At 44.0% G+C, this 27,500-nt stretch overlaps 1 protein-coding gene across 7 annotated transcripts in view; it reads left to right on the top strand.

The window, feature by feature from the left end:
- LOC110520604 (tensin-1) overlaps positions 1-27,500 on the top strand; it is a 325,072-nt gene that overhangs the window by 148,744 nt on the left and 148,828 nt on the right. The gene's annotated exons all lie outside the window — the stretch shown is intronic.

Genomic DNA, 27,500 nt, shown 5'->3' with positions numbered 1-27,500 from the left:
AGACCCTTTGCTATGAGACTCGAAATTGAGCTCAGGTGCATCCTGTTTCAATGGATCATCATTGAGATGTTTCTACAACTTGATTGGAGTCCACCTGTGGTCAATTCCATTGATTGGACATGATTTGGAAAGGCACACGCCTGTCAATATAAGGTCCCACAGTTGACAGTGCATGTCAGAGCAGAAACCAAGCCATGACGTTGAAAGAATTGTCCGTAGAGATCCGAGACAGGATTGTATCGAGGCACAGATCTGGGGAATGGTACCAATAAACATCCCCAAGAACACAGTGGCCTCCATCATTCTTAAATGAAAGTTTGGAACCACCAACACTCTTCCTAGAGCTGACCGCCTGGCCAAACTGAGCAACCGGGAGAGAAGAGCCTTGGTCAGGGAGGTGACCAAGAACCAGATGTTCACTCTGACAGAGCTCCAGCGTTTCTCTGTGGAGATGGGAGAACCTTCCAGAATGACAACCATCTCTGCAGCACTCCACCAATCAGGCCTTTATGGTAGAGTGGCCAGACGTAAGCCACTCCTCAGTAAAAACCACAACTGCCCACTTGGAGCTTGCCAAAAGGCACCTAGAGGACTTTCAGACCATGGGAAACAAGATGCTCTGGTCTGATGAAACCAACATTGCACTCTTTAGCCTGAATGCCAAGCGCCACATCTGGAGAAAACCTGGCACCATCCCTATGGTGAAGCATGGTGGTGACAGCATCATGCTTTGGGGATGTTTTTCAGCGGCGGGGACTGGGAGACTAGTCAGGATTGAGGGAAAGATGAACAAAGTAAAGTACAGAGAACCTTAATGAAAACCTGCTCCAGAGCGCTCAGGTTCATCTTCCAACAGGACTGCTCTCTGAATTTCCTTGAGTGACCGAGCCAGAGCCTGGACTTAAACCCAATCAAACATCTCTCATCTCTCATTTCTGGAGAGTCCTGAAAATAGCTGTGCAGTTCCCCATCCAACCTGGCAGAGCTTGAGAGGATCTGCAGAGAAGAATGGGAGAAACTCCCCAAATACAGGTGTGGCAGGCTTGTAGTGTCATACACATAACGACTCGAGGTTGTAGTCTCTGCCAAAGGTGCTTCAACAAAGTACTGAATAAAGGGTCTGAATCATTATGTAAATGTGATATTTGATTAAAAAATTGAAAAAATTGCAAACATTTCTAATGTAGATTGATGAGGAGAAAAAACGATTGAATCTATTTTATAATAAGGCTTTAATTGTAACAAAATGTGAAAAAAGTGAAGGGGTCTGATTACTTTCCGAAAGCCCTGTAATTGAGATATGTACATATAGGTAGGGGTAAAGTAACTAGGCAACAGGATAGATAAGATAAGATAGAAAGCCCTGTAATTGAGATATGTACATATAGGTAGGGGTAAAGTAACTAGGCAACAGGATAGATAAGATAAGATAGAAAGCCCTGTAATTGAGATATGTACATATAGGTAGGGGTAAAGTAACTAGGCAACAGGATAGATAAGATAAGATAGAAAGCCCTGTAATTGAGATATGTACATATAGGTAGGGGTAAAGTAACTAGGCAACAGGATAGATAAGATAAGATAGAAAGCCCTGTAATTGAGATATGTACATATAGGTAGGGGTAAAGTAACTAGGCAACAGGATAGGTAAGATAAGATAGAAAGTCCTGTAATTGAGATATGTACATATAGGTAGGGGTAAAGTAACTAGGCAACAGGATAGATAAGATAAGATAGAAAGTCCTGTAATTGAGATATGTACATATAGGTAGGGGTAAAGTAACTAGGCAACAGGATAGATAAGATAAGATAGAAAGCCCTGTAATTGAGATATGTACATATAGGTAGGGGTAAAGTAACTAGGCAACAGGATAGATAAGATAAGATAGAAAGTCCTGTAATTGAGATATGTACATATAGGTAGGGGTAAAGTAACTAGGCAACAGGATAGATAAGATAAGATAGAAAGTCCTGTAATTGAGATATGTACATATAGGTAGGGATAAGGAACTAGGCAACAGGATAGATAAGATAAGATAGAAAGCCCTGTAATTGAGATATGTACATCTAGGTAGGGGTAAAGTAACTAGGCAACAGGATAAATAATAAACAGTAGCAGCAGCGTGTCCTTCTCCTTCAATATAAATAAACTCAAAACCCCAGCAAATAGTATTTTTCTAAGGATATAAGGATAGCCCTGTGTGTGTCCATGCAACCGCTGACGTTCCAGACCCTCTGCTCCCTGACCGTTAATAAATACTGCTACTACAGTACATGTCAACCGTGACAAACCAACAGCAGTTTGGGAACATTGGGCTGTTACAGCAGATGCAATTCCAATTTGGGGGAAAGAGTAAGGAGAAAGCATATATATTTTTTTTACTAGGCAGGTCAAGAATGTTTTTTTTTTTTACAATGAAGGCCTAGGAATAGTGGGTTAACAGCCTTGTTCATGGGCAGAACAACAGGTTTTTACCTTGTCAGCTCAGGGATTTGATCTAACAACCTTTCAGTTACTGGCCCAAAGCTCTAACCATTAGGCTACCTGCCGCATAGAGGGTATTCCGCAGAGAGTTAGGAGCTTGTGGGGAAATTAGCAGTATGTGTGCTCATATACTGAGGTAAAGACAACTAGCCTATCATTATGTGTGTGTACTTGTGTGTGAGTGCGTGCGTGAATGTGTTTGTGCGTGTGTGCCTGTGTGTGCGTTCCATGTGTGTGTGTGTGAATCTGTTTGTGTATATGTGTTTGAGTGTGTGTGTGCCTGTGTGTGCGTGCATGTGTGTATGTGTGTGTGTGAATCTGTTTGTGTGTGTGTGTGTGTGTGTGTGTGTGTGTATGTATGTGTTTGAGTGTGTGTGTGTGTGTGTGTGTGTGTGTATATGTGTTTGAGTGTGTGTGTGTATATGTGTTTGAGTGTGTGTGTGTATATGTGTTTGAGTGTGTGTGTGTGTGTGAATATGTGTGTGAGTGTGTATATGTGTGTGTGTGTGTGTGTGTGTGTGTGTGTGTGTGTGTGTGTGTATATATGTGTATGTGTGTGTGTGTGTGTGTGTGTGTGTGTGTGTGTGTGTGTGTGTGTGTGTGTGTGTGTGTGTGTGTGTGTGTGTGTGTGTGTTTGAGAGTGTGTGTGTACACGTGTGCATCAGCCTCCAAGTAGTTTCTCTACATTATCAGTCCTGGACAGATATCCTCCCCGCTTGGCTCAACATACCATGAATTCCTCACAATGTACAGAAACATTATCCAATATGGACTGTCTCGCTAGAACACCGGGATAAAGCAGATTGTGTGTGGCAACACCTAGTATCCATTGGCAGGGAACCAAAGACTGGGTTTCAGTTTTTCAGTAGGAACCATCTGTCTGTTAGCAAGGCTTTGCTGCAGTGGAGCCGAAGTGAGTGTGTGCGTGGGAGATTTGAGAATGAGTGAGAGACGTGTGTGTTTTTGTGCGTGCGTGACAATGTCTGCCATGTCCTAAAACCACAGTCACTGTATATGATCAATTTAGAATGTAAAGCCTATAAGAAGTCGCGCTCTCGCTCTCTCGCTCGCATTGTGATTTAAGAGCGCTTTAAAATTCCAGTTCCACCATTTGTCTCTACCCCCAGGAGGATTTTGGCAGAGCAATGCTTTGTACTGTGTGGTCAAGGAATGTTGCTTGACGAATGTCTGTCTAAAAATGGCACATTCTGGAACTTCGGGGCAATCAAATGTTCTTCTGGACATGGATCACCCTGCTTTTCTCTTACTCTCTTTACCACCTCGTTGTATTGCTCCCTCTCTCTTCTAGACACCCAGCCCATTGTTCACATATTATATGATTTTAGACAGGTTTGTTTACATTTGCAGTCATACTAACACCTGAGTAGGATACATGCAAACTCGCACGCGTGAACACACACACGCACACACACACACACACACACACACACACACACACACACACACACACACACACACACACACACACACACACACACACACACTGCAATCAGGAGAACCAGTGTTAATCATAGACCATCCCACTGTATCTTTAAAACAGGAACACCATGTCTTGTTCTGGACCACTGTTTACATTCCTGTAGCGTGTTCCTCCCATCCCGCCGTGTTCTTCCCCTCTTCCAGTGTACAACTTTACAAGGTGCTGTGATACAAGGTGCTATTTGATGACAAGCATAAGTACAGGTTCTGTGTGAGTGCACTGTATTTGATAGCTAATCATGTCAGCCTTATATGTTTTGGGACAGTGTGTGTGTGTGTGGGGGTGCGTTTGAATTGTGCTCAGGAAGAAAAAAACAATCCGTTCATCATTTTATTGTCTCCACAGAACATAATTCTACTTTTCAACGTTATGTAAATCATCTGAAACATAAGCTTGTTATGATCGGGAAGGAGATAACAAAAAAGACATGTCTCAGCACTTTAGAGTTATAAGCCCGATACACTGGGATTGGTTTACAGGTACATTTTGACGAGGGACATCTCCCAAATACCTACCTGCTGCTGTCACAAGTTGACACCGTGGCCACACATAGTTAGAGATTTAAGTCTAAGCCTCTTCCTAGAGACTTAGAGACAGTCATGCCTATCCGTATGGAGGTCATGCATGTCCTCTTAAATTAGTTCAAGATATTCTTCTCTCCGGCACCACCAGAGTGAGATTCTCAGCATCAGATGGGGAACTCACACATTGACCAAGGTGTTAATATGCTAGCATGCTAACTGTAAGGTTCCAAGGTTTTAATATGCTAGCAGGCTAACTGTATAGTTCCTAAAGGTGATAATATGCATAGCATGCTAACCGTAGGGTTCCAAGGTGAGAGAGAGAGAGAGGCAAGAAACGACAGGACAACAGACAGTTTTCTGTGCCCAGTTTATTCGAGAACACAACCAGCCTCATTATACACTCCATCCCATTCAACATTACTTTAATGCCACACGTTAGTACTCTACTATTACATGTGTCAATGGTAAGTGGTTTACAGTCTGGCTTTTAGCAAGATGAATAATGTCTTCTAGGGCAGGGCACCATACATTTGAAGGAGATCAGCTAATGTTTCACACGGCTACTTTTTAAAGGCATTTCATACCCGTAGAGTATAACTGTTGCCCAACCCACAGGAAGGTTTGTTGAGGACAATGAGTGTTATTTTGAACATAGAGACCCGTGACCCCTTCAGTTGTCACCCGATGTAGGGTCAGAACATCTCATGACAAAGTACCCTTAGAGCAGGTCATGATCGGTGTTGCCAGTTAAACAGTGAAAGCCAGCCGTGATCAACATATCCCCATTCAGGAGTCTATGAAAAGGTACTGAAAATGTAATGGACTGTGGCCACAGCTCTACTGTTCACCAGAATGGTGTACTGTAACTCAAACAGATGAACCATAGCGACCATAATTGTGCATTTGAAAGTCATGTTATCTGGTATGCTGTACAGATGTGTGTTTTGGTATACTTGATAGGAGAGTAGGTTTTGCCATTGCCAACAGCGTTCCTAAAATGACCTTAAACCAGTGTCTGGGCTCAACCTCCGCTTGTTTCTATACTGTAGTCACACATGGTGCACCATGTGACCTAAAATTATTTTGGTCTTCCACCAACAACGTCTAGTGCCAGGCCATCACCCTAAGACTAAGGTCATGCAGGGCCCCTGTAATAACCCCTAATGGGGAACACTGGGCCCAGACCTTTACCGATGACTGATTTCTCCAAAATGACTCATATAATGGTTCTTTATTGACCCATGCTTGCTGTTGGAAAGCGAAGGGAGTGAAGGAAGGGGAGAAAATAGACCCTGTTTCTGCCCCCCTGTTCGCTTTCCCAGCCTTTGACCCCGTTTCCACTCCTCTGTTCGCTTTCCCAGCCTTTGACCCTGTTTCCACTCCTCTGTTCGCTTTCCCAGCCTTTGACCCTGTTTCCACTCCTCTGTTCGCTTTCCCAGCCTTTGATCCTGTTTCTGCTCCTCTGTTCGCTTTCCCAGCCTTTGACCCTGTTTCCACTCCTCTGTTCGCTTTCCCAACCTTTGACCCTGTTTCCACTCCTCTGTTCGCTTTCCCAGCCTTTGACCCTGTTTCCACTCCTCTGTTCGCTTTCCCAACCTTTGACCCTGTTTCCACTCCTCTGTTCGCTTTCCCAACCTTTGACCCTGTTTCCACTCCTCTGTTCGCTTTCCCAACCTTTGACCCTGTTTCCACTCCTCTGTTCGCTTTCCCAACCTTTGACCCTGTTTCCACTCCTCTGTTCGCTTTCCCAACCTTTGACCCTGTTTCCACTCCTCTGTTCGCTTTCCCAACCTTTGACCCTGTTTCCGCTCCTCTGTTCACTTAAAAACCAAAATACAGTTGAAGTCAGAAGTTTACATACACCTTACCCAAATACAGTTTTTCACAATTTCAGACATTTAGTTCTAGTAAACATTCCCTGTCTTAGGTCAGTTACGATCACCACTTTATTTTAAGAATGTGTAATGTCAGAATATTAGTAGAGAGCATGATTTATTTCAGCTTTTATTTCTTTCATCACATTCCCCGTGGTTGAGAAGTTTCCATACACTCAATTAGTATTTGGTAGCATTGCCTTTAAATTGTTTAACTTGGGTCAAACGTTTCGGGTAGCCTTCCACAAGCTTCCCACAATAGGTTGGGTGAATTTTGGCCCATTCCTCCTCACAGAGCTGCTGAAACTGAGTCCGGTTTGTAGGCCTCTTTGCTTGCACATGCCCACAAATGTTCTATGGGATTGAGGTCAGGGCTTTGTGATGGCCACTCCAATACCTTGACTTTGTTGTCCTTAAGCCATTTTGCCACAACTTTGGAATTATGCTTGGGATCATTGTTCATTTGGAAGACCGATTTGAGACCAAGCTTTAACTTCCTGACTGATGTCTTGAGATGTTTCTACAATATATCCACATATTTTCCTCCCTCATGATGCCATCTATTTTGTGAAGTGCACCAGTCCCTCCTGCAACAAAGCACCCCCACAACATGATGCTGCCACCCCCGTGCCTCACGGTTTTTATAAATCAACAGGTTTCCATACTGGGAATAATTCATATTAATCCCGAGAGTCCCGGGAAATACAGCAAACATCAGAGATGTTTTAAAACCAAGATATTGTCACAATGCCAGGGTTCTCCTTAAATACAAAGTGTTTATCATGTTCCTCAATGAATTCAGCACGTTGTAGCAGTAGGGTATCTCGACACTGAGGGCGCTCATGACAACAGAGTATACGAATTATACAAACGTTGTAATGGCAGTCAAGCAAAAGTCAAATGACCAAAGTTGCCAAGCTTGCTAGATAACCTACAGTACTGAAACGAATGACAGAATATGTCCTATATTTGGCAAAATTGAGGTGAAGATTACACAGATGGCAGATCAGCTCATGAATAATGGGAAGATGAAGACTGGACATAGTTTAAATATCAAGGTATCTTAACAGGGACTCACTATTGTTTTTAAATATCCATATCTACTCTCATACCGTTTGTTGATTCTCTACCAAAGGACTCATATGGGTAGCGAACTAAACTCCACTCCATTGGTGAAGTCATCAGATACTTCAGATACGCTTTGATAATGCATCCTATGGATTACAGAAAATAAAGTTAGAACTAGATTGGGACTAGATAGGACGATAGCCAAGACTTTATCACAGGAAAATATAGAATTTTCCCCTCTGACAGAGATGCCTATGTCATGAATTGTGCATAGGCCTATCAAATTTGTCATTGTCTGAAGAGTCACAGCACATGCTATTTAATAGGCTACACTGTAGGGATTTCCTGTAGTGTTTATTAACTGCATTCGGGCTGCGTGTTCATGTCGACTTTGTGTGAAGTAAATGCGCTCGGTTAAAGGCTTCCATGTGACAACCTGTTTGGATAAGGTACTATTTTCTTTTTTTGCCAATCTGCTTCTGCTCATGTTGTGTATATTATGGATCATTAGTGCCAACGTTGGTGAAACATTTTGTCAGTTCCGGGTCATGTCATAAAAAGTCCCGGGATCCCGGTTACCCATGTTAATCCCCAGGGTACAGTTATGGATTGGAGTGTAGACTAATTCACAATTGACACAGGTTGAACAATGCCCATGTCCACCTCAATAATCAATTTACACCCAACCTACTGTACATTCAAGCATACTGATTCAAAATACAAGACCCTACTACTGTTACAGATTATTTTGTCTGCATGGAAGATATGGAGGAGGTGCCCTGTTTATTACATTGACATTTAAGTCATTTAGCAGATGCTCTTATCCAGAGCGACTTACAGGAGGAACTAGCGTTAAGTGCCTTGCTCAAGGGCACATTGACAGATTTTTTCACCAGTCGTCTCTGGGATTCAAACCAACAACGTTTCGCTTAATGGCCCACCGCTATTAACCGCTAGGCTACCTGAAGCCCTGTCCTGCTTTGTGTTGTATTTACAACTAACTGATAGCAGTGGAGCTGTTTTATCTAACAGAGACACCTGTGTTGTAACTGTTGCCTTGAACAGAAGAATGGAAGAAGTTCTCCAGCATGGCACACCCTCTCTCTCTCTCTTGCAAATGTTATAGGAGGCGAGGTGGAAGGTACACTCATGCTTTGCCCCTATCCCACGCATCACCATCATCATCATCATCATCGTCAGCCAGCATGTGCATCCCCCAACTCTCCACTCCCTCCAAAACACTCCAGATGACTCCCTGAACATTATGTGAAATATTTGATCAGTCTCCCTGTGGAATATGTATGGAAAGCAAGTCCTATTTGTTCCACTGGTTTTAGCAGAAAGCCCTTGTGTTCTTGTTTGCTTTCCCTGCCTTGATCGATGGAGGGACATTAGGAGTGGAAGAAAGACAGGAGACACCTCACCACAGGTCAGTGCTGGATCCTTCCATGCTGCAGATATTCCCCATTTTACCGGCAGCTGCAGATATTCCCCATCCAGACCGGCAGCTGCAGATATTCCCCATCCAGACCGGCAGCTGCAGATATTCCCCATCCAGACCGGCAGCTGCAGATATTCCACATCCAGACCGGCAGCTGCAGATATTCCCCATCCAGACCAGCAGCTGCAGATATTCCCCATCCAGACCAGCAGCTGCAGATATTCCCCATCCAGACCGGCAGCTGCAGATATTCCCCATCCAGACCGGCAGCTGCAGATATTCCCCATCCAGACCAGCAGCTGCAGATATTCCCCATCCAGACAAGCAGCACTAAAATTGGGGAGCTGTTTTTCTAGCCGGAGGGCAGCAGTGAACTGTTCTTGCACAGAGAACTGAGGTTGACTTAAACTCTTGCCCTCACGTTCCGCTGCAATATATTGTCACGTTTTGCTTCAAGGTCATGCAATTTTTATGATTAACCTACAGATGTAGGATTTTAATCTGATCACCCTGTTGCAGGATAACTTTAAAGCAATGCAGGGAATTTAAAACATGCAGTATATTTGAGGTTTAAAAAGGCTTCTTGAGTTTGACATTGTAGACTGATTTTCCCTTAACCAAAACTATATCAACACCTACAAATATGTCCATTCATTATAATTCCAATTTCCTCTTGTTGCAGGATTATTTTCCTATTGTAGAAAACTGGCTCAAATTAAGATCCCACATCTGTACAGGGGCAGACAGGTTCAAACATGTTATAAAGAAGTTGATAAGAGTATTAGTCATTTAGTGTACAGGCAGGCATGATTTATGGCGTGTTTACATGCCTGTCTGTATGTATGTATGTGTCCGAGTGCGTGTGTATGTTTGTCTGTGTAGCATACATGTGTTCTGTGTTTTCTGCAAACCGTCCGTAAAGAGACAATCACAAGGATGATGAAGGTAACACTCTATGAGCTATTAGTGGTGAATCCAGTGACTTGTTCACTGAGGATCATCTGTTCCTCAAAACAGATTGTGGTTATAAGTGTGTGTGTGTGTGTTTGTGTGTGTACTTATTCACCATGTACTATGTATGTGCACATGCTTGTCGTGCGGCACATTCATGTCTATATTTATTTGTATTGTTTATTTCACCTTTATTTAACCAGGTAGGCTAGTTGAGAACACCTTTATTTAACCAGGTAGGCTAGTTGAGAACACCTTTATTTAACCAGGTAGGCTAGTTGAGAACACCTTTATTTAACCAGGTAGGCTAGTTGAGAACAAGTTTTCATTTACAACTGCGACCTGGCCAAGATAAAGCAAAGCAGTTCGACACATACAACAACACAGAGTTACACATGGAGTAAATCAAACATACAGTCAATAATACAGTAGAAAAAAATGCGTCTATATACAATGTGAGCAAATGAGGTGAGATAAGGGAAGTAAAGGCAAAAAATAAAAAAATAAAAAATAAATATGAGGGAGAGAGAGAAAGACAGAGACCCATCTATCATACCACAGACCTCTTAGTCACCACAGATAGATAACTCATGATGCGTGTCAGTTAGTCTGCTGTCGCCACGTCTCCCAAACTAGACCTGGAGCACCAAACGAGCCCACCGCCGTACGAACGTGCTTTCTGTTGCCCCGTCACTCTTCTCCACAAATGTGTTAAATGCCAGCCAGACTGCCTGTCCATGCATGCTAGCCTGTCTCAGCCTGTCACAGCTCCCTGAGGAAGCTAAGAACTCCCGTCGTCCTGGACTTGAATTAGGCAGTCACCAGTCAAATGGATGTATAGTACTGTACATCAGTACAAAGTAACTAAAGGTGAATAATCTAGGCAATTCTACTTAATGGTGCCATGTCAACACTGATATAGAATTTGTTCAACTCATTTTTCTACAGTACTTATACATAATTTGACTGTCATGATACGATAGAATACAATACATTTTAATACCATATGTTTCATATGGGCATTATCTTCTTCCATTGCTTAGTCTTGTTCAGATAACTTGTGACTCTGGTATTGTTTAATTGATACTCATTTATTACCCTCGTACACCTGCGTCTCCATGGTGATTGTAGATTAACTTTTCACTTGGATCACTGCTTCCCCTATGGTATTCGTAGCGGTGCTGCCTTCTTAGCCTGGTCCCAGATCAGTTTTTGCTGTCTTGCCAACTAGTTCAGTAAGTCATCCTTCCTTGCTATCCTTCTCTCTGCCTCCCTCTTCCCCTTTCACTGTCTCCACAGGTTCTCAATGATTGGCCATTAGCCAAACAATTAAACAGGGGTATGCTGTACAGTATTTCACCTCACTGGTAAATATGACTGAAACCTGCACGGCATCTTGAAGATTCTGGAGAAAGTATGACCTCGCTGTGAGCAGTAAGAAAAGGAAGACGGCAAAGCTTCTCTCGGCCATGTGACAGTAGCTCTGCCAAACAAGGATGGAGTGAGAATGAACAGGTCCTGTTGAAGACCCAGCTGGCCGCTCCAGTCCTGTTGAAGACCCAGTTGGCCGCTCCAGACCTGTTGAAGACCCAGCTGGCCGCTCCAGTTCTGTTGAAGACCCAGCTGGCCGCTCCAGTCCTGTTGAAGACCCAGCTGGCCGCTCCAGTTCTGTTGAAGACCCAGCTTGCCGCTCCAGTCCTGTTGAAGACCAAGCTGGCGCTCCAGTCGTGTTGAAGACCCAACTGGCCGCTCCAGTCCTGTTGAAGACCCAGCTGGCCGCTCCAGTTCTGTTGAAGACCCAGCTGGCCGCTCCAGTCCTGTTGAAGACCCAGAGGACCATTCCAGTCCTGTTGAAGACCAAGCAGGCCACTCCTCACCGGGGAGAATGAACATGGTAGGGATTTAGAGTGTCAAAGTCTGCTGTATTTCATCCCCCTCTTTCACCCCTGTTCCCTTCAGCTGCACTCTCTCTCTCCATCACACTGTCACTCTCTCTCTCTCTCTCTCTCTCTCTCTCTCTCCAGACAACAATATATTGTTCACATTTACCCCCTAACCTGGCCCTTCAGTGTCATATTCTTTACATACTCTTTTGAGTTCTAATTAATGCACTGAAGATGAGATATTACAAAGCATTATTGGACATTGTGAAACACTGAGATATGTTATAATGCAGTAAGGTATGTTATGAAGCAGTGAGATATGTTATATAGCATTATGAAACATGTTATGAAGCAGTGAGATATGTTATATAGCATTATGAAACATGTTATGAAGCAGTGAGATATGTTATATAGCATTATGAAACATGTTATGAAGTAGTGAAATATGCTATATAGCATTATGAAGCCTGTTATGAAGCAGTGAAAGATGTTATATAGCATTATATATAGCATTATGAAGCAGTGAGATGTTATGAAGCAGTGAGATGTTATGAAGCAGTGAAAGATGTTATATAGCATTATATATAGCATTATGAAGTAGTGAGATGTTATGAAGCAGTGAAAGGTGTTACGAAGCGCTGACAGGTGTTGTATTGAGACAGGGAACAGTGTTATGGAGTCAGTGTGGGATGGAGCAGAGCTTGGCAGTCAGCTGAAGATGTTCCACATTTCACACTGAAAGAAAAAAGAGAAAGGAGCGCATAGCTGTCGCTCAGACGGCATGTTCTGAAGGGGGAATGGGCACGGGCACTTGGACCAGTGATCCACTTCATTCCTCTCTCCATTGTTTATACCCAATATTTTCGTACTAACGCAGAGTTTGGCATGCTCAAATATGCCGACTACGGAAAGCCCTCTGTTATTGGTTACGGCAAGTACATTTAACTTTCACGCTGAATATTTCTACGAGGGCTTGCCAGATGCACGGATGTATTGGGTCTGGACAAACATTAAAGAACTCAGGAGCGGCCTTGCGTTTATGCCAGTGCCAGAGGTTTGAAGGGTGATGCGCCCTCTTCTCCTTTCCACTGTGGAAAAATACCTGCCCCACCACGATCGATTCATTGCATTGTAATGGTAGCAGATCACCTGTCACACTGCCACAATCAATCAATTTGTGGGAAAAGTATTGCTTATTTTAGCTTTTCTTTGACCTCTTCAGGCTGCTGGATTATAAATGCATGCAAAGCCATTATCCCAAGTCATCAACCAAAACAGAACAATTCTAAACTGTTTTGTTGAATCAATTAATCAGATTGGCCATATTACTTCCTGTAACGACAAACAGGTACTTCATTTAACATTTTAGTCATTTAGCAGACACTCTTATCCAGAGCGACTTACATATCAACAACCACATATCACAGGCATAGAAAATACATTTTTTCCTCAATAACATAGCTATCAATAGAGTCAGTATTATTGTTATAATAAAAAAATGTTAGAGGTGAGGAGGAGGATTATACAAGATACTGTTTGAAGAGGTAGGGTTTCAGATGTTTTTGGAAGATAGGCAGGAACTCTGCTATCCTAGCTTCAGGGCTGTTGCACCATTGCGGTGACAGGACAGAGAAGATCTTGGACAGAGAAGATTTTGGACAGGACGGAGAAGATTTTGGACAGGGCTGAGAAGATCTTGGACAGGACAGAGAAGATCTTGGACAGGGCAGAGAAGATCTAGGACAGGACAGAGAAGATCTTGGACAGGGCTGAGCGGGAGCTGCCCTCCAGTAGGGGTGTGAGGGTCAAGAGACCTGAGGTGGCAGAACGGAGTGCTTGGGTTGGGGTGTAGAGTTTGAGCATAGCCTGAAGGTAGAGGGGCAGTTCCACTTCCTAGGTAAGAACCATGGTCTTGTAGTGGATGCAAGGTTTGATTGGAAGCCAGTGGAGTGTGCGGTGGAGCGGGATGACATGGAAGAACATGGAAGGTTGAAAAAGGGCTGCTGCATTCTGAATAAGTTGCAGGGGTTTGATGGCACAAGCGGGGAGCCCAGCCAACAGCAGGTTGCGGTGGTCCAGACGGGAGAGGACAAACGCCTGGATTAGGTCCTGCGCCTCTTCCTGTGTGAGGTAGGGTCATACTCTACAGATGTTGTAAAGTATGAAACTGCACAAGCGAGTCACTGCTTTGATGTTTGCAGAGAACGACAGGATATTTTTCCAGGGTTACGCCAAGGTTCTTTGCACTCTGGGTGGGCTGACATCCAAGTTGAGATCTATGCCAGGCACGCAGAGATGCATGTCACCACCTGGGTGTCAGAAGGGGGGGAGGAGAAAAGTAGTTGAGTGTCATCCACATAGCAATGATAGAAGAGACCTTGTGAGGATACGAAGGAGCCGAGTGACTTGGTGTATAGAGAGAAGAGGGCCTAGAACCAAGCCCTGGGGGACACCAGTGGGGAGAGTATGTGGTGCAGACACAGATCCTCTCCACGTCGCCAGGTGGGAGTGGTCTGCCAGGTAAGATGCAATCTAAGAGTGTGCAGAACATGAAATGCCCAACCCTGAGAGGGTGGAGAGGAGGATCTGATGGTTCAAATCAAATTATTATCTGTCACATGCACCCGGAATACAACCTTACAGTGAAATGCGAGCCCCCAACCAACAATGCAAAAAATTATAATAATAAACAGATAAGAAATAAAAGTAATAAGTAATTAAAGAGCAGCAGAAGAATAACAATAGCGAGAATATATACAGGGGGGTACCGAGTCAATATGCGGGGGCACCGGTTAGTTGAGGTAATATGTACATGTGGATAGTTATTAAAGTGACTATGCATCGAAGATAACAGAGAGTAGCAGCGGTGTAAAATAGGAAGAGGGGCAGCGGGAAATAGTCTGGGTAGCCATTTGATTAGGTGTTCAGGAGTCTTATGGCTTGGAGGTAGAAGCTGTTTTAGAAGCCTCTTGGACCTTGTAACCCTTGCCGTGCGGTAGCAGATAGAACAGTCTATGACTAGGGTGGCTGGAATCTTTGACAATTTTTAGGGCCTTCCTCTAACACTGCCTGGTATAAAGGTCCTGGATGGCAGGAAGCTTGGCCCCAGTGATGTACTGGGCCATTCGCACTACACTCTGTAGTGCCTTGCGGTTGGAGGCCGAGCAGTTGCCATACCAGGTAGGGATGCAACCAGGATGCTCTCAATGTTGCAGCTGTAGAACCTTTTGAGGATCTGAGGACCCATGACACATCTTTCCAGTCTCCTGAGGGGGAATATGTTTTGTTGTGCCCTGTTCACAACTGTCTTGGTGTGTCTTGGTGTGTTGGACCATGTTTGTTTGTTGGTGATGTGGACACAAAGAAAATTGAAGCTCTGACCCTATAGGCTGTCTCGTCGTTGTCAGTGATCAGGCACCATTAAGGAAATTAAGTTATGTATATATAATTTGATATACAGAAGAATATACATAACAGTCTTATGATTTATATTATCTTGTTTGATATTGTAAATAACTGTTGTTTCATCGGCAAACTTAATGATGGTGTTGGAGTCGTGTCTGGCCGTGCAGTCATGAGTGAACAGGGAGCACAGAAGGGGACTGAGCACGCACCCCTGAGGGGCCCCTGTGTTGAGGATCAGCGTGGCAGATGTGTTGTTACCAACCGTTACCACCTTGGGGCGGCCTGTCAGGAAGTCCAGGATCCAGTTGCAGAGTGAGGTGTTTAGTCCCAGGGACCTTAACTTAGTGATGAGCTTTGAGGACACTATGGTGTTGAACACTGAGCTGTAGTCAATGAATAGCATTCTCACATAGGTGTTCATTTTGTCCAGGTGGGAAAGGGCAGTGTGGAGTGCAATAGAGATTGCATCATCTGTGGATCTGTTGGGGCGGTATGCAAATTGGAGTGGGTCTAGGGTTTCTGGGATAATGGTGTTGATGTGAGCCATGACCAGCCTTTCGAAGCACTTCATGGCTACAGACATGAGTGCTACTGGTCGGTAGTCATTTAGGCAGTGTTCTTGGGCACAGGCACTATGGTGGTCTGCTTAAAACATGTTGGTATTACAGACTCGGACAGGGAGAGGTTGAAAATGTCAGTGAAGACACTTGCCAGTTGGTGAGTGCATGCTCCCAGTACACGTCCTGGTAATCTGTCTGGTAATCCGTTACTCACAGCGGTTGCGGATAGCGTGATCACACAGTCTTCCAGAACAGCTGGTGCTCTCATACATGTTTCAGTGTTATTTGCCTTGAAGCGAGCATAGAAGTGTCATAGTGTTGAAGGCAGCGGATAGATCTAGGAGGATGAGAAGAGAGGAGAGAGTCAGCTTTGCCCGTGTGGAGAGCCTCTGTGATACAGAGAAGAGCGGTCTCTGTTGAGTGAGCCGTCTTGAAGCCTGACTGGTTAGGGTCAAGAAGATCGTTCTGAGAGAGATAGCGAGAGAGTTGATCAGAGACAGCACGCTCAAGAGTTTTGAAAAGAAAAGAAAGGGATACAGGTCTCTAGTTTTTGACGTCAGTTTAGTCAACTGTTGGTTTCTTGAGGAGGGGAACGCCTCGGGCCATTTTGAAGTCAGAGGTCTGCCAGTGGTCAGGGATGAGTTGATGAGGGAACTGAGGAATGAGAGAAAGTCTCCAGAGATGGTCTGGAGAAGGGAGGAGGGGATGGAGTCGAGCGGGCAAGTTGTTAGGCAGCCAGACCTTACTAGTCACAGGATGTCATCTGGAGAGAAAGGGGAGAAAGAGGTCAAGGCGTAGGGTACTTCTGTATGAGTGAGACCAGTCGAATCAATAGGCTGAGTGAATGAGTAGGGGAGGTCGAAAAGGAAACAGAAACAAAGTCGTGATCAGAGACCTGAAGGGTGGTTGCAATGAAATTAGTAGGCGAGCAGCTTCTAGTAAAGATGAGATCAAGCATATTGACTGCCTTGTGAGTGTGAGGGGACTGGGAAAGGGTGAAGGCAAAGAAGGGGAAAGTGAGAGTTGGAACGAAATGAATCAAAGGCAGACTTCGGGAGGTTGAAGTACTAAGAGTGGTGAGCTGTGAGCTGCTTATTAAGGTGTCAAGCTGTCCCCAGACGATACTTATTTTTGGTTCCAGGTAGAACCCTCTGTGAAAAGGGTTCTATATGGAACCAAAACTAGTTCATCAAAAAGGTTCTCCTATGGGGGACAGCCAAAGAACCCTTTTAGGTTCTAGATAACACCCTTTTTTCTATACTGTGTACTGTTTATTTGTAGTAGCTGAACATAAGGCTATGCGTGTCCATACTCCACTGTAAGCAAGACGATATATCAGGTACTGTCAAGGTCATTTTCCATAGATTTTCATCTGCGGGAAATGGACCTTGGTTTAATGTAATTAACATAAGCATGTACAGAATGCAACAACACAATTATCCTTTATTATATTACACTGGTTTGTACACTCTGATAGCATCAACACACGTTCATGGCTGTCTCTGCTCCCACGCACTGAGCACTGACAAAGGCTTTATGTTGTTCCCCAATGCTTACTAGAGGGGTCTACAAAGCTTTTGTCCCCCTTTCTGGAAATACAGTACTTGTATCCTCCACTTGACTTGCATACTGTAACCCAAATCCTTACAAGCATTAAAATGTCCTGATAGAACGCTACCAGATGTCACGTTGTATAAATTATGGGAGACAGGCGCAGGAATACGTAATAGGGGGTTTTAATACTCCACCCAAAATATACAACATGCCATGAATGGCACGGGGATGAAGCCCAAAACAAACACTTATACAAAAACACAGGGATGTAACCCAAACAAAAGAGCGAGGTTAAACCTCTAATACATACACTGGACGAGACCCGTAATACACTACACGGGGCGAGACCCGCAATACACAACACGGGGCGAGACCCGTAATACACTACACGGGGCGAGACCCGTAATACACTACACGGGGCGAGACCCGTAAAACACTACACGGGGCGAGACCCGTAATACACTACACGGGGCGAGACCCGCAATACACAACACTGGACGAGACCCATAATACACAACACGGGGCGAGACCCATAATACACAACAAGGGGCGAGACCCGTAATACACAACACTGGGCGAGACCCGCAATACACAACACGGGGCGAGACCCTCAATACACAACACGGGGCGAGACCCTCAATACACAACACGGGGCGAGACCCGTAATACACAACACGGGAAGAGACCCGTAATACACAACACAGGAAGAGACCCGTAATACACTACACGGGAACAGACCCGTAATACACAACACGGGAAGAGACCCGTAATACACAACACGGGGCGAGACCCTCAATACACAACACGGGCGAGACCCGTAATATACAACACGGGGCGAGACCCGTAATATACAACACGGGGCGAGACCCTCAATACACAACACGGGGCGAGACCCTCAATACACAACACGGGGCGAGACCCTCAATACACAACACTGGACAAGACCCTCAATACACAACACGGGGCGAGACCCTCAATACACAACACAGGAAGAGACCCGTAATACACTACACGGGGCGAGACCCGCAATACACAACACGGGGCGAGACCCTCAATACACAACACGGGGCGAGACCCTCAATACACAACACTGGACAAGACCCTCAATACACAACACGGGGCGAGACCCTCAATACACAACACAGGAAGAGACCCGTAATACACTACACGGGGCGAGACCCGCAATACACAACACGGGGCGAGACCCATAACACACAACACGGGAAGAGACCCGTAATACACAATTGGAAGAGACCCGTAATACACAACACGGGGCGAGACCCTTAATACACAACACTGGGCGAGACCCGTAATACACAACACGGGGCGAGACCCGTAATACACAACACGGGGCGAGACCCGTAATACACAACACGGGGCGAGACCCGTAATACACAACACGGGGCGAGACCCATAACACACAACACGGGAAGAGACCCGTAATACACAACACGGGGCGAGACCCTCAATACACAACACAGGAAGAGACCCGTAATACACAACACGGGGCGAGACCCTCAATACACAACACTGGACAAGACCCTCAATACACAACACGGGGCGAGACCCGTAATACACAACACTGGACAAGACCCTCAATACACAACACGGGGCGAGACCCTCAATACACAACACAGGAAGAGACCCGTAATACACAACACGGGGCGAGACCCGTAATACACAACACGGGGCGAGACCCGTAATACACAACACGGGGCGAGACCCGTAATACACAACACGGGGCGAGACCCGTAATACACAACACGGGAAGAGACCCGCAATAACAAATGCACAACAATACACGGGACGAGACCCGTAATAACGAGTACACAACAATACACGGAACGAGACCCATAATAACGAGTACACAACAATACACGGAACGAGACCCGTAATAACGAGTACACAACAATACACGGGACCAGACCCATAATAACAAGTACACAACAATACATGGAACGAGACCCATAATAACAAGTACACAACAATACATGGAACGAGACCCATAATAACAAGTGCACAACAATACACGGAACGAGACCCGTAATAACGAGTACACAATACACGCAGCACGAAAGCTGAAACAACAAAGCACAGGTACTCACGAGACCAACAGACATGGGAACAATAACCAACCAGGAAACTGGGGAACAGAGGGCACGTATATACAATTAGAAATCAGGGGAAATGGGAACCAGTGTGCTTAATTAGACAGTTCAGTGACGCCTAGCAGTGAGCGACGTAGAATGACGGAGCTGGTGCATGGAATGAGCAGCAGCACCAGGGGAATCCGTGACACCAGAGAGAGAGAGAGAGAGAGAGAGAGAGAAAGGGGAACCACTCAATTAACATTGTTTTGTGTTCACTGAGGCTCACCTGCTCCTCTCTATGTCACACCTAGCCTTTCTACACCTCCCTCTCTTCATTAGTGTCTCTGTCCTGCACTTACATACTTCCAGTTTTTCTAGAATGAGCGTCAGTGTGCTATTTTGTCAGTGCGGTTGCCCTCGGTTTGACCTGCGGTGGGCCCATCGTTAGGTTACCTGATCCTTCTCTAAATGAACAGTGTCTGTGTTTTAACAAGGGCTAGACTTTGACCACCTGCCATACTACCGGACTACCATACTATGCTAAACTGTGTGTTAGTGTTCCACTAAAGCCTACAGTTCATCTCCAAGGAAATGGGTAGAATCTGAGTTATTCTTGTGTGGGTAGACCTCCTACGTTCTGTCTGGATCTACTGTGGGGTCTCGTTATTGTGGCCAAATAGGAACCCTCGAAGGGGTCAAGTAGGAGCCTGATGGGGTCAAGGGGGATTACATGTTTACAAGATTATCAGGCCAAATGTCGTCATTCCATTTGAATTCATACACACTGGAGTCTGGCTTTGGAAATGTCAGCTCTTGGCTGTAGGGACTGTTTGAAAAGACCAGTTTGCCCTTTATGTTTTGTGTCAGTTGTAGCTTTTTTTTCTTGTCTTTCGCCACACATCCTCACTAATTAAGTATATGGCTTCTCCGCCTACAGCTATGTTAATGTCCATGACATTGCATGTATTTTATGACTGGCTGTTTGTCGCTTCATGTTTCATGCATGCTGAGGGAGGTCACTGAACTTTACTGTTTTGTCACACAGGAATTCTAGTGCACGTTGAATAGACTGACCTGACTATTAGAACAGTTGACCCTGAGATTAGCCGTAGCCCTTAGCCTTGGTCATCCTCAGTATACAGCATCTACTCTGATACTCTAACACACTTGTCAAATGTTAATAATTTGTGAACCAATCCCGAGGAACACTTTCCATTCCATTCCCCCACCAGCATCGGCACGTGTGCCCTTGACGACAACCTCGATAAACACATCCCCTATTCCAATCCAACCTCGATAAACACATCCCCTATACCAATCCAACCTTGATAAACACATCCCCTATACCAATCCAACCTCGATAAACACATCCCCTATACCAATCCAACCTCGATAAACACATCCCCTATTCCAATCCAACCTCAATAAATACATCCCCTATACCAATCCAACCTCGATAAACACAGCCCCTATACCAATCCAACCTCGATAAACACATCCCCTATTCCAATCCAACCTCGATAAACACATCCCCTATACCAATCCAACCTCGATAAACACATCCTCTATACCAATCCAACCTCGATAAACACATCCCCTATTCCAATCCAACCTCGATAAACACATCCCCTATACCAATCCAACCTCGATAAACACAGCCCCTATACCAATCCAACCTCGATAAACACATCCCCTATACCAATCCAACCTCGATAAACACAGCCCATATACCAATCCAACCTCGATAAACACATCCCCTATACCAATCCAACCTCGATAAACACAGCCCCTATACCAATCCAACCTCGATAAACACAGCCCCTATACCAATCCAACCTCGATAAACACATCCCCTATACCAATCCAACCTCGATAAACACATCCCCTATACCAATCCAACCTCGATAAACACTTCCCCTATACCAATCCAACCTCGATAAACACTTCACCTATACCAATCCAACCTTGATAAACACATCCCCTATACCAATCCAACCTCGATAAACACATCCCCTATACCAATCCAACCTCGATAAACACTTCCCCTATACCAATCCAACCTTGGAAATTCCTCACTCAAGGGAGGGTCATGGAGGAGTGTGGGGCAAATGGAAACGTGTTGAGAGTGGTTATTGATTTCAGGTGGACTTAGCTGTCAGCAACAGGAGCCTGGGGGTGAAGTGGGGGCCAGGTGATGAAATGAGCCAGGCCCAAGGAGAATGCACCTCAACTGGGCTCATATACTTGTCAGACCCCTGGATGAGCCGAGAGGCATGGAGGTGGTGGGGTAAGGGACAGCTGTCAGTGTGGAGTGACCAGGAGGGTTGGTTGGAGGGTACAGACAGGGCAGGCATGGGTGGGGTGATGAGAGGAGGGTAAAAGTCTGGAAACTTGAACCAGGCAGAGATACTTTGTCAATTCACTAAAGCACCACTATATAATAACTCCAGCTTTTCTCAGTGGAGCTGTCCTCATGAGACGACATTTATCTGGATAGAGCCAGTCAGTCATTAGTCAGAGAGATACAGTGTCATTTGGTTGGTTTACACTGGATTGAAACAGTTTCCTACCAATGATACATTCAATACATTCTCAACTTACTACTATGCACCTTTTGTTGATTTCTTCCCATGTAGCTTATTCATTGGTATGAGATAACAATGCTTTCCTGTTTACAGTCCACATTCCTCTATTCCATCAGGGGTTTGAGTAACAGCCACCAAAACGACAGTCTTTGAATAACCAATGTGACCAATGCATCCTATATAGGGCTTTGTGATGGCCACTCCAATACCTTGACTTTGTTGTCCTTAAGTCGTTTTGCCACAACTTTGGAAGTATGCTTGGGGTCATTGTCAATTTGGAAGATCCATTTGTGACCAAGCTTTTACTTCCTGACTGATGTCTTGAGATTTTGCTTCAATACATTCACATAATTGTCCTTCCTCATGATGCACCATCTATTTTGTGAAATGCACCAGTCCCTCCTGCAGCAAAGCACCCCCACAACATGATGCTGCCACCCCCGTGCTTCACGGTTGGGATGGTGTTCTTCGGCTTGCAAGCCTCCCCCTTTTCCCTCCTAACATAACGATGGTCATTATGGCCAAACAGTTCTATTTTTCTTTCATCAGACCAGTGGGCATTTCTCCAAAAAGTAAGATCTTAGTCCCCATGTGCAGTTGCAAACCGTAGTCTGTCTTTTTTATGGCGGTTTTGGAGCAGTGGCTTCTTCCTTGCTGAGCGGCCTTTCAGGTTATGTCGATACAGGACTCGTTTTACTGTGGATATAGATACTTTTATACCTGTTTCCTCCAGCATCTTCACAAGGTCCTTTGCTGTTGTTCTGGGTTTGATTTGTACTTTTCGCACCAAAGTACGTTCATCTCTAGGAAACAGAACGCGTCTCCTTCCTGAGCGGTATGATGGCTACGTGGTCCCATGGTGTTTATACTTGCGTACTATTGTTTGTATACAAGAACGTGGTACCTTCAGGCCTTTGGAAATTGCTCCCAAGGATGAACCAGACTTTTTGTCTAAAAATAATTCTGATGTCTGAGCTGATTTCTTTTGACTTTCCCATGATGTCAAGAAAAGAGGCACTGAGTTTGAAGGTAGGCCTTGAGATACATCCACAGGTACACCTCCAATTGACTCAAATGATGTCAATTAGCCTATCAGAAGCTTCTAAAGCTATGACATCATTTTCTGGAATTTTCCAAGCTGTTTAAAGGCTTAGTGTTTGTACATTTCTGTCCAGAATTTGTGATACAGTGAATTATTGTTTAAATAGTCTGTAAACAATTGTTGGGAAAATGTATTGCGTCATGTACAAAGTAGATGTCCTAACCGACTTGCCAAAACTATAGTTTGTTAACAAGAAATTTGTGGAGTGGTTGAAAAACTATTTTTAATGACTCCAACCTAGGTGTATGTAAACTTCCAACTTCAACTGTATGTTCTCCCAATAACATATGTTAGCCGTATAGTCACACTGTCAATGTCAATTGTTTTGCTAGCCTGATGACATCCTGTTGACTTTGAGCTCCCCGAGGATCTTGGGATCACTTTGTTGTAGGGACCAAAGGGCATTCGAGGGAATTTGTATAAACCTTTGATGTTGAAGTGCGTTCGTGAAACATCACCGCAAATGTTGTACCTATTGTAGCAACCACTGCCAAAGTTTTAAGGCTATTCCTTAGTCCTTTTGGAAAATCTCTGTGTTCGATGTATAGCTTTATGAATACACAACATTGATTTATTAACAGAGATCAGAAATAGACACAATGGAGAGAGTTAGGCGTTGAGTCACTGCTGCCATTCCTTGTGAAAACAACTTTGAGGCTTTTGCTGAATGAGGCTTTTGCTTGGAGTTCAAAGAAGTAGCAAGCTCGATATTATAATTGCAGATCAACCATTGCATTGGCTTAGAGATGTATAATCCTTTATTTACACTCTGCTGTGACAGATTTGTCCCATTGTATTCATTTGGGGGAGTTTTGCTGGGGACTCTGGGCAGTAGAGCAAAGATGTGGAGGTAATTCTATATTAGACACCATTTTAGTATTTTTTGTGGATTGAAAGGAATGTGCTTTAGCTTTAGCTTTAGCTTTAGCTTGGGCATAAAGCTGCTCGCCGAGAAACAACAAGTATTCTGTTCACACTGCAAGGGACAATTAGCCAAGTATTTGTCTCTATGTATGACAGAGCTTTTAGAGGTCAACAGCTCTGTTAACCCAGAGCAGATGACCTTTCAGAGATAGTGGCCCAGCATAAACAGCCCTGTTACGAGAGAGAGAGAGAGAGAGAGAGAGAGAAAAAAAAAGGTAATTGTACAGTTACTGTATCCTGCTTCCAATTGAGCTTTTTCTGACAATAGTGTTTTGTTTGAAAATGAAAACATAATTTGCTAAATAGTTATTTTAATTCAGATATAAAAAGAGGGCCTAAAATACTACTTGTTTGATGCAGTCATTTTTTTCTCTGCAGGACCCCGCCCCCTTCACTTTTTAGATGACTTTTTAGATGAAGTGAATGCTAGACTTTCACAGGACGGGAACATCAGTGACAACGTCCTGTTTGGCTGTTGGTCCTCATCAGTGTATCTTGTGCAAACAGTTCATCTCAATTTTCTATTTGAGTCCCTCATTATTATCCTCTTCCTGTTTACCTCCTTGTGCTTCTGTTCGGAACTCTGGGATTGATTAAAGCAGCCATCAGAGCGCTAATCGGATTAACAGTTAGCGCCGACCCTGGCAGATCAAGGTTTCCAGTAGGCTCCACAATCTTTGACTTTCTGGTGAAGCATTGCTAGTTAACTGCTGCTGGGAGTTAGCAGTTTTGGTTCACTTGTTGCATACTGTTACACAGTTTGAAAATTGACTGTTATTAGATTGTTATTAGATTGTTATTAGAGTGTTATTAGATTGTTATTAGATTGTTATTAGAGTGTTATTAGATTGTTATTAGATTGTTATTAGATTGTTATATACATTGTTATTAGGTTGTTATTAGAGTGTTATTAGTTTGTTATTAGATTGTTATTAGAGTGTTATTAGATTGTTATTAGATTGTTACTAGATTGAAGTTGGATAAGCACTCAATGCTAACTCCTTGTTTTAGTTTTTTTTCCGGCCTCTCAGTCTGGGCTAAATGTTATTTAACCAGCTCTGATATGATCCTATGGGAACACTAAAGCAGACAATACAATCTGTCTATTCTCAAATGACCTGTACACCATCACTTAGGGTTGTTTTCTGTATCTCTATTGAGAATTGTTGTGATCACAAGGATAAGGTCATTTTATTAATTTCATATAGCCATGAACACGTACAACATTATAGACGTTCACTAGATGTACTCGTTTTGGGAAATGCACAATAATGAAGTGTACAGTAAAAACTAAATAAGGATCAAATCAAATGTTCTGTCACATGCGCCGAATACTAACAACCCCTTAACCAACAAGGCAGCTTTTAAGAAAAAATAAGTGTTAAGAAAATATTTACAAAATAAACTAAAGTTTAAAAATAAATACAAAAAACACAATAAAATAACAGTAAGGAGGCTTTATACAGGGGATACAGGTACGGAGGCAATGTGCAGGTGCCAAATGTTGAGGGTTTGAAACATGCTCAGGATCACACAGGCCAAATGTTGAGTGTTTGAAACATGCTCAGGATCACACAGGCTAAATGTTGAGGGTTTGAAACATGCTCAGGATCACACAGGCCAAATGTTGAGGGTTTGAAACATGCTCAGGATCACACAGGCCAAATGTTGAGGGTTTGAATCATGTATCGTCTATCTGTACTGTATGTGTCTATGAATAATCTGTAACATAAAATGAGCATCACATCTTCATGTTCTTTTCTAGGTGTCTTCTTCCTGCATCCCTGCCACTAACGATGAGCTGGTTAGACTGTGTTCTTCTATTGCTGAGTTACACTTGTCAGTTACATTTCACAGTCAAAGTTACTTACAAATTGTGATTGGAAATATGAATCTGTCAGTAATAGTGTGTCCATGTACACGTATGTATTGTGGGATATTTTCTTCGGGACAGCATCCGAACATCCAGGGAATTGGCTCTGGGAATCTTCAGGACAGCATCCAAACATCCAGGGAATTTGCTCTGGGAATCTTCAGGACAGCATCAAAACATCCAGGGAATTGGCTCTGGGAATCTTCAGGACAGCATCCAAACATCCAGGGAATTTGCTCTGGGAATCTTCAGGACAGCATCCAAAAATCCAGGGAATTGGCTCTGGGAATCTTCAGGACAGCATCCAAATCTCCATTGAATTGGCTCTGGGAATCTTCAGGACAGCATCCAAACATCCAGGGAATTGGCTCTGGGAATCTTCAGGACAGCATCCAAACATCCAGGGAATTGGCTCTGGGAATCTTCAGGACAGCATCCGAATGTCCAGGGAATTGGCTCTGGGAATCTTCAGGACAGAATCCAAATATCCATTGATTTGGCTCTGGGAATCTTCAGGACAGCATCCAAATATCCAGGGAATTGGCTCTGGGAATCTTCAGGACAGCATCCAAACATCCAGGGAATTGGCTCTGGGAATCTTCAGGACAGCATCCGAATGTCCAGGGAATTGGCTCTGGGAATCTTTAGGACAGCATCCAAACATCCAGGGAGTTGGCTCTGGGAATCTTCAGGACGGCATCCAAACATCCAGGGAATTGGCTCTAGGAATCTTCAGGACAGCATCCAAACATCCAGGGAATTGGTTCTGGGAATCTTCAGGACAGCATCCAAACATCCAGGGAATTGGCTCTGGGAATCCAACAAGTTATTTAAACAACATTTTAAAAAATGTATTTAACCTTTATTTAACTTGGCAAGTTAAGAACAAATTCTTATTTACAATGAAGGCAAAACCCAGACGACGCTGGGCCAATGGTGCGCTGCCCTATGGGACTTCCAATCACGACCGGATGTGATGCAGCCTGGATTCGAACCAGGGACTGTAGTGACACCTCTTGCACTGAGACGCTGCGCCACTTGGGACCATTAGGTGGCTGCATTACCTTTTTTTGGTCTGGGATTGAGATTCTCCTTTGGAAGTGAAATGTTTTGCTCTCTCTGCACGTTTCTGCGTATAAATGTACTCTAATCCTTAGCGAGACAAAGACTGTCCTGCAATGCACGTTCCCCTACATGCAAACTCAACTTCCCACTGTTATGCATTGGGATATGCAGTATGATGATGCTGTATAAAGCCCACCTTTGACTTGTTTACATTTTAAGTCATCGTAGTAATGATAATGAATTAGATTTACAGAGTATGTAGCATTTTTTAAAGCTCTTTATAACATATGATGAGGCGGTAACTCGCCTCATCAGCTCCTACTTGAGTGATTCGATGGCAGCAATTTTGCTAGAGAAAGCTCAGGAAACATACATTTGAACATCTATCAGGGGTCTTAGCCAAAGCTGCCCGTTACATTTGAACATCTATCACGGGTCTTAGCCAAAGCTGCTGTTACATTTGAACATCTATCAGGGGTCTTAGCCAAAGCTGCTGTTACATTTGAACATCTCTCAGGGGTCTTAGCCAAAGCTGCCTGTTACATTTGAACATCTCTCAGGGGTCTTAGCCAAAGCTGCCTGTTACATTTGAACATCTCTCACGGGTCTTAGCCA

The sequence above is a fragment of the Oncorhynchus mykiss genome, chromosome 3 (assembly GCF_057628025.1).
Source record: "Oncorhynchus mykiss isolate SJ-2025 chromosome 3, ASM5762802v1, whole genome shotgun sequence".
Lineage (NCBI taxonomy): Eukaryota > Metazoa > Chordata > Actinopteri > Salmoniformes > Salmonidae > Oncorhynchus > Oncorhynchus mykiss.
The sequence above is the reverse complement of the archived record's forward strand: the minus strand, read 5'-3'. Positions and strand labels throughout refer to the sequence as shown.